Here is a 10,858-nt window from a genome sequence, read left to right on the forward strand (position 1 = left end):
TTTCTTTCTTTTCTTTTCTTTCTTTTTTAAAGAGACAGAGTTTCACTATGTTGCCCAGGCTGGTCTCAAACCCCTTGCCTCAAGTAATCCTCCCACCTTGGCCTCCCAAAGTGCTGGGATTACAGGTGTGAGCCACCACACCTGGCCCAGATTTTCTTTAATAGCTCTAATATCTTTCCATCTTCCTATATTCAAGCTTCATGTAATTTTATTTTCTGGTAATTCTCTGAGCATAGAGCTGGATTTGCTAGTTTTTTTAATTTTATGACTAAACATGAGAGTTTCTATATTTTCATAGAAAAGTTGAATTTATTCATAGCTATTGTTTTACTGCTATGTTTGGGCCTGTTTCTTAATTTTCTTCTTTGTCTTGTTTTTTAAATTTACATTAGGACTATGAAGTTTTAATTGAACAGCCAATTAACATATATAGTTGTGTGTTGCATGATGTTTCAATCAGTGATGGACTGCATGTACGATAGTGGTCCCCTAAGATTATAATGCCATGTTTCATTTATTAAAATTTATTTAAGATTTATTTTATATTTTTATAGATGAGGTCTCACTCTGGTGCCCCAGCTGGGTACAGTGGCATGATCATAGCTCACTGGGCTCAAGTGATCCTCCTGCCTCAGCATCCCTAGTAACTAGGACTACAGGCACATGTTACCACGCCTGGCTAATTATTTTAATTCTTGGTAGAGACAGGATCTGATTATGTTGCCCAAGCTGGTCTTGAACTCCTGGTCTCAAGGAGTCCACCCACCTCAGCTTCCCCAAGTGCTGAGATTACAGGCATGAGCTGCCTGCACCTGGACTAATACTGTAATTTTACTGTAACTTTTCCATGTTTAGATATACAAATACCTATCATTGTGTTACAGTTGCCTACAGTATTCAGTACAGTAACATCTCTACAGGTTTATAGCCAAGGGCAATAGGCTCTACCATAAAGCCTGGGTGTGTAGTAGGCTGTACCATCTAGGTTTGTGTAAGTGCATTCTATGATGTTTGCAGGACAAGGAAATCAACTAATTATGAAATCACCTAATGATACATTTCTCAGAATGTATCTCTTTTGTTAAGTGAAACATTACAAAATGTATTTATTTAAAGTGTTTTAAAATCATTGGCTCAGCTGGGCGAGGTGGCTCACTCCTGTAATCCCAGCACTTTGGGAGGCCAAGGTGGGCGGATCAGGAGGTCATCTCCTACAGGCAGTGCACATTGACTAAGTTCATTCCTTGCTTTTGTTGTTGTTTGCTATTATAAATAGGATTTTGTCTTCAATTATATCTTCTAAAAGTTCTTTGGATTGGTGAAAGCTATTGATTGCTGAATATTGGTTTTTTACCCTGACCATTTGCTGTTTTCTCCCCCTAATCATAATTTTTTCTTAGTTGGTTTCCAGTAATAAAGTCATGTTGTCTGAGGCCGGGTGCTGTAGCTCATGCCTGTAATCCCAGCACTCTGGGAGGCTGAGGTGGCGGATCGAGACCACCCTGGCTAACACGGTGAAACCCTGTCTCTACTAAAAATACAAACATTTAGCCAGGCATGGTGGCGGGCACCTGTAGTCCCAGCTACTTGGGAGACTGACGCAGGAGAATGGTGTGAACCCGGGAAGAGGAGCTTGCAGTGAGCCGAGATTGCGCCACTGCACTCCAGCCTGGGTGACAGAGCGAGACTCTGTTAAAAAAAAAAAAAAAAAAAAAAAAAAAAAAATTAATGGCTGGGCACCGTGGGTCATGCCTGTAATCCCAGCAATTTGGGAGGCTGAGATGGGACAATTGCTTGAGGCCGAGAGTTCAAGACCAGCTTGGGCAACATAGTGAGACCCATCTCTACAAAAAATTTAAAAACATACATTAGCAAGGCATGGTGGCATGCACCTGTAATTCCAGCTACTTAGGAGGCTGAAGCAAGAGGGTCACGTGAGTCCAGGAGTTCAAGGCTGCAGTGAGCCATGACTGTCACTGCACTCCAGCCTGGATGACAGAGCAAGACTCTTTTTAAAAATAGCCAGGCGTGATGGCTCTGACCTGTAATCCCAGCACTTTTGGAGGCTAAGACAGGCAGATTGCTTGAGTTTAGGAGTTTGAGGCCAGCCTGGGCCACATGGCGAAACCCCAACCCTATAAAAAAAATAAAAATTAGCCAGGTGTGGTGGCGCACACCTGCAATCCCAGGTACTTGGGAGGCTGAGGTGAGAGAATCGCTCGAGCTGGGAGGCAGAGGTTGCAGTGAGCTGAGATCACACCACTGCACTCCAGCCTTGGGTGACGGAATGAGACCTGTCTCAAAAAACAAATAAATAAATAAATAAAAATAATTTAAAAATCATTAATTGCCAGTTACAATTAAAATTTAAAACTTTTTAAAAATTTAATCTGATGGCATTGTACCACTGTGCGTGTGTTCACGTAACACTACTAGTAATTACCCTGACACACAGGCACAAGCAGATGGAGGGACTTCCCTAAAAGCAAGTTTAAGGGATTAAATATCATCTTTGTCATCATATCCTCCTCTTTTCCCTTCTCCTCCTCCTCCTTGTCATCACTACTGAGGACAGCACTGCTGCCTGTGCCCAGGGGCCTTTCTTCCTCAACGCCCCCAGCACCACCCAAAGTCCCCCTCTGTGGAATCGGAGCACTGAGGGTGTTGGCCTCAGGGACACTGAAGGAAGCCGCCCGTCCTCTCAGCCTTGGAGTCTGCTTAACCATATCATTCAAACCACCTTCCATCAAAGGTTTGAATACAATGAGCAGCTGCTCCTGCATTCCTCCAGGACACAGATTCACCAGCTGGGTGTCTGTCAAAGAGAATGAGCCTCCGAGTTGGTCCAAACTTGACTCTCCTTGAAGGTCTTCTCTGGCCATCCTCAAAATCCACAGGATGAAATGTGTTCGATGAGGACAACTCACTCGTGTCGTGGCGTTTGGATGGGCTTTGGCGTGGCCGCTTCTGCTGTAGAGACGGAGCTTTCCTGTGGTTCACGCGCTTCCTTCCTGAAGCCTCATATTTCCCATTCCGTTGATACTTGGCCACCTTAACCTGCAAAGCGCAGTTACTAATGTCATCTTCATCCAAACGCATGAATGCAAGATCCACAGCTTCCCTCTTCCAATGATCCCAAAGCCTGTCTCCTTTAAGATGTCCTTGGTTATCTTTGTAAAACTTGACCTTAAGTTCTTCTGTCTGGGGATTGCTCATAATAATGCCAAATGGACAGGCGTGTGAATGCCTCCACGGTAATGACCAGAGGCAAACCGGCACATACACATTTATATTTCTCCTTCTTCAGCATGAAGCCTTCCTTTTTCTCCCCTCTTTGTGGGATCAGTGGGTTTGGGGTTTTTCTTGGTGGCAGTTCCTCAGTGTTGCAGCCGTGTATTTGCAGCAGAGCAGCGCCATCACTGAGCAGCCATCGTTGATCTGATATGCAGCGGGGAAATCTTCACTGGTTTCTCTTCTGCTCCTGTGCTTGCAGAAACCGGGCTGGCTCTTGATTGGGACTGTAGGCTCAAGAGGCTGGGGAAGGACAGCCAGCCTCAGGAGACCATGCCAGGAAGGGGCGGCTCCTTCCTGCTCCTCAGTGAGTCAGTGTTTTGGCCACATAGCTCCCCTCCTCCACCCTTGCTCAGCAGGCTGCATCCGGGGCAGGGCTGGCAGGCAAAGAGGCTGTGTCACAGCCCTTCAGAGCCCCAAGCTGCGGTCCCTAGGGTTGCTGGACCTCAGATCACCGTGAGGCAGGGGGTCCTCCACCCTCCCTCCGGCAACTCTGAAGTATGGGAAGGTGCGTTCTCTAATTGCCGAGGGGCCTGTCCCTTCCTGTGTGGGTTGAGAGGATGGGAAGTTGCTGAAATCCAACCTCTCTGAGAGCCGGTGCTGTCACCTTGGCCTGAGTAGGCTGAAGACATTAATTCTGGTTCCCAAGCAAAACTGTTAGCAATTCGAGGGCTGGGCTCTAGCCTAGATCTCAACTCCCATAGTATCGGGCACCCTGATACATTTTCTGCCGGTTTTTAAGTTTCTTTTTTTGAGACGGAGTTTCACTCTTGTTGCCCAGGCTGGAGTGTGCAATGGCGCGATCTCGGCTCACCGCTACTTCCACCTCCCTGGTTCAAGCGATTCTCCTTCCTCAGCCTCCCGAGTAGCTGGGATTACAGGCATGCGCCACCATGCCCGGCTAATTTTGTATTTTTAGTAGAGACAGGGTTTCTCCATGTTGGTCAGGCTGAACTCAAACTCCCGACCTCAGGTGATCCGCCCGCCTTGGCTTCCCAAAGTGCTGGGATTACAGGCATGAGCCACTGCGCCCAGCCGGTTTTTAAGATCTTGTTGATGAAAAACTTAAAATGAAAAATAAATTCAGTATCAGCAGGGCAGCAGGAATTGCCATTAAAAAAAAAAAAGAAAATTGGAAATGACTGCAGCCAGGTGTGTGTGATTGGGCCCCGTGAACTTTTTCTTAGGTAAACAGGGCTTTGTGGATTCAGAAAGACTTCTTTGGTTGTGTAGTTTGTCTCAGAGCCTCGCGTGGGTGGAGGCTGGTAAAAAGAGGAAACAGACTCATGTTGCTCAACGTAAGAAAGCACCAGGAATTTTGGAGAAGTTCCCGGCAGCTCAGGAGAGTGGCTGGTGCCTTGTCCCAGGGGAGAGGGAAATAAGCACAGGCCTATTTCTTTCTCAAGAGGGAAAAACCGAGCCCCAGAAAATGGCGATAAGATGGGGAGGCAGGAAAAAGCTAACTAATGTACAGTTCAGCAGTGGGCACCGTGTGGGAACCTCTCCTAAGCCGCCCTCCCTCTGATGGATGCATGCTCAAGTGATTTTGTTGGCCCTTAAAGGAAAGTGTTATTCCATCCTGTAATCCTAGCACTTTGAAAAGAGGCTGAGGTGGGAGCATCACCTGAGGTCAGGAGTTCAAGACCAGCCTGGCCAACATGGTGAAACGCCGTCTCTACTAAAAAATACAAAAATTGGCCGGGTGTGGTGGTGCATGCCTATAGTCCCAGCTACTTGGGAGGCTGAGGCAGGAGAATCGCTTGAACCCGGGAGGTGGAGGTTGCAGTGAGGTGAGATCGTGCCGTTGCACTCCAGCCTGGCCACAGAGTGAGACTGCATCTCAAAAAAAAAAAAAAAAAAAAAAAAAGACATTTGCCCAAGGGTCACAGCTGTGGAAGGGCAGATGTGGTTTGAACCCAGGGTGTCTGGCTCCTCTCTGGAAGCAGCCAAAGTGCCTGTGATTGGGGTAGTGACAAAGCACTCTGAGCCGCTGCATGGCAGATGCTGTGAGGAGTCATCTTTGCCTGTCCCATATCTATTCCCATTTTTTCTGATTGCAATACCTTGTTTTTTTGTGTGTGGCGGGGGAACCATGCCCTTTCAACCAAGCTATGTGGTGTTCATAAGGGTGGCCCCTCCTCCGACCCCAGGAGTGGCAGTTCACAGCCCTGACTGATCACGGTGTTCCATGGCCTAGCCGTAACCACCCCAGGGAGTGAGACTGAACTCGGGTTCATTGGACCTATCAGGAAACAGAGACCTTTCTTGCTTCTGGACTTGGAGCTGTGACGAAGTAAGTGGGTCAGGGGCCAACACAGAGAGCGTTGGCCTACAAATGCAGCCCAGGCAGAGGACGGTGCGGCCAAGCCACACAGAGAGACAACTTCCTAGTGACACGCTGTGAACACCTGCATCCACCCCTGCCTGAACTGGAGCTTTTCCTCTTCAGCTCTTCAGTTATGTGAGGCAAGATGTTGCCTTTTTTGTTTAGTGCTGTGAGTTGAGTGTACAGCAGTTATAATCAAAGAATCCTAAATAATGCTGCAAGCATGGTGACTATCTACATGGGAATAGGCAGTACTCCAGTGAAAACAAAACATAAATTAATTTTGGAATCTGATGACCATAATCTAAAAACATTCATAGAAGTATATAAAAATTATAACAAAATTTAAAGTAGCATATCTCCTCACGAAGCAGGTTAAGTGTATACACAAAGAAGGAGGAGGAAAAGGTGAGGAAGAATCTGCCCTTGTGGGGAAGTGACAGAGGCAGAAGAGGCTGATGCAGTCAGTCCTGCATCCAGGCCCAGCTCTGCCAGCAGCTGAGTACCCCTGAACAAGCTCCTCCACCTCTTGGGGCCTCAGTTTCCCCATCTATGAAAGAAAGGGAGTCTGGCTTCCATAGCTGCCCCACCTGATACGCAAGGTGCCAGCGTGTCCTCAGTCCTGTCATGAGAAACCTTCCCCCTAGGATCCCAGGAGGAGTTTGAAATCCTGTCTGGGATCCCGACAGCCCAGGTGCTGACCCTGCCTCGGGTTGTGTCTGCTGAGAAGTCTGATTTCTGCTCATCTCTCCCCATTTCTTTCTTCCCGTAAAGTGGGCTGATGTGCTGGAACGTCGATGCAGCCAGTGATGTGTTTGATGAGAATGTATTGAGGGTAAAGCTGGCCAGAATCCAGGTGTGTGTCATCTGAACTCTTGAATTATGGATGGAAGGTATGTCCTCTGTTGATGTCTCGCAGCCTGAGCTGACAATCTGTAAGAAGGTTTTGTTATCTTCATGTTACAGATGGTGAACCGAAACTTACAGAGCTCAAGTCACTTGACCAGGCTCCACCCCTACAAGAGGCAGCACGGAAACTAAAACCCAGGCGGCCTTTTCCAAAGCTTGTGCTCTGCTCCACTGCGGGAAGGAACCCTTCCGGGAATTGAAACAGTACTGAACAAAAGCCATTTTTAAGAAGCGACCCTTAAAGACTGTCCTGGGGAGTTCACAGTGAGTACAGCAGAAACCTAAGACGGGGTCCCCGGCTCAACAAGGGTCTCATGTTTTGTGGGTCAGAGATTCTTTTGTGCTGTGTGTGGGTGAGGTCAAAAACCACTTCCTGTTCTGTGGCAGACAAGACATCTGAAGAGCTCTCCTGCAGCAACACTTCTAGATGCAAGCAAATCACAGCAAATATACTTTTAAATGTGTTACTAAGATCATAAAAAATGAATGAAAATCCCCAAGCATATCCCCAACCCCTCACACCACCACCACCACCACCACCACCACCACCGTCACCACCACAACAATAAACAAGTTGCTGACAGCGGATTGGTAAGCAAGTGTGGAACCTTAGGCTGCGTCGGCATCAAATACTAATAACCGAGCAAGACCAGGCCTGAGAGCTGTGCCATTGAGAGGTGACAGCATGCTGGCAGTCCTCACAGCCCTCGTTCGCTCTCGGCACCTCCTCTGCCTGGGCTCCCACTTTGGCGGCACTTGAGGAGCCCTTTAGCCACCGCTGCACTGTGGGAGCCCCCTTCTGAGCTGGCCAAGGCCGGAGCCGGCTCCCTCAGCTTGCAGGGAGGTGTGGAGGGAGAAGCACCAGCGGGAACCAAGGCTGCGCGCGGCGCTTGCGGGCCAGCTGGAGTTCTGGGTGGGCATGGGCTTGGCGGGGCCCTGCACTCGGAGCAGCCGGCCGACCCTGCCGGCCCCTAGCAATGAAGAGCTTAGCACCCGGGCCAGCGGCTGCGGAGGGTGTACTGGGTCCCCCAGCAGTGCGAGCCCACCTGCGCTGCGCTCGGTTTCTCACCGGGCCTTAGCTGCCTTCCTGCGGGGCAGGGCTCAGAACTGCAGCCCGCCATGCCTGAGCCTCCCACCCCCTGCGTGGGCTCCTGTGTGGCCCGAGCCTCTCCGACGAGCACCGCCTCCTGCTCCACGGTGCCCAGTCCCATCGACCACGGAAGAGCTGAGGAGTGCGGGCCCGCAGCGTGGGACTGACAGGCAGCTCCACCGCAGCCCCAGAGCAGGATCCACTGGGTGAAGCCAGCTGGGCTCCTAACTCTGGTGAGGACGTGGAAAACCTTTATGTCTAGCTCAGGGATTGTAAATACACCAATCAGCACTCTGTCTCTAGCTCAAGGTTTGTAAACACACCAATCAGCATCCTGTGTCTAGCTCAGGGTTTGTGAGTGCACCAATCGACACTCAGTGTCTGGCTGCTCTGGTGGGGCCTTGGAGAACCTTTACATCTAGCTCAGGGATTGTAAACGCACCAATCAGCGCCCTGTCAAAACAGACCACTCGGCTCTACCAATCAGCAGGATGAGGGTGGGGCCAGATAAGAGAATAAAAGCAGGCTGCCCCGACCAGTGGCGGCAACCTGGCTCAGGTTGTTTTCCACGCGGTTGGAGTTTGTGTGCTTTCGCTTTTTGCAACCAGTCTTGTTGCTGCTTGCTCTTTGAGTCCACGTTGTCTTTATGAGCCATAACACACTGCTGAAGGCCTGCAGCTTGAGTGCATTCCTGTCTGAACCAGCTAAGACTAGAAGTCCACCCGAAAGAAGACACTGAACGCTTCAGAACATCAGAAGGAATAAGCTCCAAACGTTCCGCGTTAAGAGCTGTAACATTGGTTGCTAAGGGTCTGCAGCTTCATACTTGCAGTCAGTGAGACTAAGAACCCAGGAATTCCAGACACACCATGTGGGCAGCTGAACCAAGACTTTTATAGAGGGGCTCCAAGGTGGCTATAAAAATGTTGCTCTTATAGGGAGATAGGTATGTAGCCTAGCTATTCAGCTTTGGGTAGATAAAACAAACCCCTCTTACTCCATCGGGTCTGGATTTGGAATTTATTCTACCCCCATCCACAAGTCAGCAAAATCTGAAGTTAAGTGATACCAACCTTTAGGATTGTATAATTTAAGGAAACATAAATTCTCTGTGGATAAACAAATTCTCTCTGGAGAAAAACATCATGCCAATTAGGATTCCCTTTAAGATGAGTGTAATGTGCTCTCCAAAATTACCGGACACATGAGGAAACAACATGATTGGGAATGAAAACACTAAGCAATAGATTTAATCACCTACAATCTTCAAATATTGGCGTTATGGGATACATAACAAAATAATCATGTATAAAAGTGTTCAAAGAAGTAGAGATTCAAAAGTGACCAGATTTGAAACACAAAGGAACATCTAGAATTAAATATATAAACATTGAAAATGACAGTAAATTAAACCGTAGATTAGCAGCCAGGCACGGTGGCTTACACCTATAATCCCAGCATTTTGGAAAGCCAAAGTGGGAGGATGGCTTGAGAACAGAAGTTTGAGACCAGTCTGAGCAACACAGCAGGACTTCATCTACAAAAAATAAAAATAATTAGCTGCGTGTGACGGTGCTCGCCTGTAGTCCCATCTACTCGGAAGGGTGAGGTGGGAGGACCCCTTGAGCCCAGGAGTTAAAGGCTGCGGTGAGCTATGACTGCACTGTACTCCAGCCTGGGTGTCAGAGTGAAACACTGTCTCGAAAGTAAATAATAATATAGCCTAACTTATAGGGTTAAAAAGCAGATAAAATTATAATCCTGGGCAAAAATAATATATAGAGGGTATAATCCAAATAAAAAGTTCTTTTTTCAGGGAGGGGGATAAAGCTAATGATTTAGATTTTTAAGTGATATATGTATATTCAAGTTTCTAGGATAAGTAACAGAAATTGAGGTCAAATTAGTAGAGGTGAAAAATTGAATAAGAAAACATGCTATCATCCAAAAGAAGATAAGAATGGAGGAAAAAAATCAACAGGAAAAGGAGGACAAATTGAAGGTGCAAAATACAATGGTGGAAAATCCTAATATACCTGTAATCATAAAAAAGGTAAATAGACAAAAATGTCAGTTAAAAGAGTCTAGCTAGATAAAAAGCTTAAATTTAGCTACCTTCAGTTTACAAGAGATATCTAAGCCATCAACACAGAAAGTTAAGGGTAAAAGGACGGAAAAAGATACACCATGCATACCCAAAGCAGGTAGGATCATTGTATTAATATCAAGCAAAAATAGACATTAGAGCAAAAATCATGATTAGGAATAAAGAAGGTCTCTGTGTAATGATGAACATATCACTTCAATATGAAGTTACACCGATTCCAAACTTGGTATGTATCTAATAAACAGCTTTGAAGTATATAAAGCAAACACTGAATTATGAAAAGAAATTGAAAAATCCACTATCAGAGTGGGAGATTTCAGGACACATCTCTTAGTAAGTGGTAGTCAAACAGATGCCATTAAAATAATAAATATTGGCCAGGCGCATGGCTTACGCCTGTAATCCCATCACTTTGGGAGGCTAAGGCGGGTGGATCACCTGAGGTTGGGAGTTTGAGACCAGCCTGACCAAAATGGAGAAACCCCGTCTCTACTAAAAATACAAAATTAGCTGGGCGTGGTGGCGCATGCCTGTAATCCCAGCTACTCGGGAGACTGAGGCAGGAGAATTACTTGAACCTGGGAGGCAGAGGTTTCGGTGAGCTGAGATCACGCCATTGCACTCCAGCCTGGGCAACAAGAGCGAAACTCCGTCTAAAAAAATTTTTGAATAAAATTGATCTCATAGTTATAAAAAAATCACTGCACCCAGCAATGTAGACAATACCAGGTGTTAGCGAGTCTGTGGGTCAACAGGTGAATTCACAGTCTGCTGGTGGCTGGTGTCCATTAGTACATTGTTCAAAAATTGACTGTAAAATTGAGCATTTACACATCTCACTATACTACCCAATTAACAAATAATTAACTACAGGTCCACACATCAAGATGTGTATATTTCATAATTATAAAGTTGAGTGAAAAATACAGGTTATAGATATCACTCAGTCCAAGTATAAAAACATACCAAATAAAAAATCGCCTGCCAAATTCATGTGGAAAAGCATAATTAAATATTCAGAAGAGCAATGTGATGGCAGGGGGGCACACAGGTCTTTGAAGATATTTTTAATCTGTGTCTTCAGCTAAATGGTGAGTACCCAAGTATTCATTTCACTGTCATGTATAAGTCAATT

The 10,858-nt window shown here is 46.6% G+C and overlaps 1 pseudogene; it reads right to left on the bottom strand.

The window, feature by feature from the left end:
* Positions 1-79: 79 nt before the first annotated feature.
* Positions 80-4,093, bottom strand: LOC115836336 (annotated as a pseudogene).
* Between the last annotated feature and the right edge of the window lie 6,765 nt (positions 4,094-10,858).

This window comes from Nomascus leucogenys, chromosome 8, assembly GCF_006542625.1.
Source record: "Nomascus leucogenys isolate Asia chromosome 8, Asia_NLE_v1, whole genome shotgun sequence".
NCBI lineage: Eukaryota > Metazoa > Chordata > Mammalia > Primates > Hylobatidae > Nomascus > Nomascus leucogenys.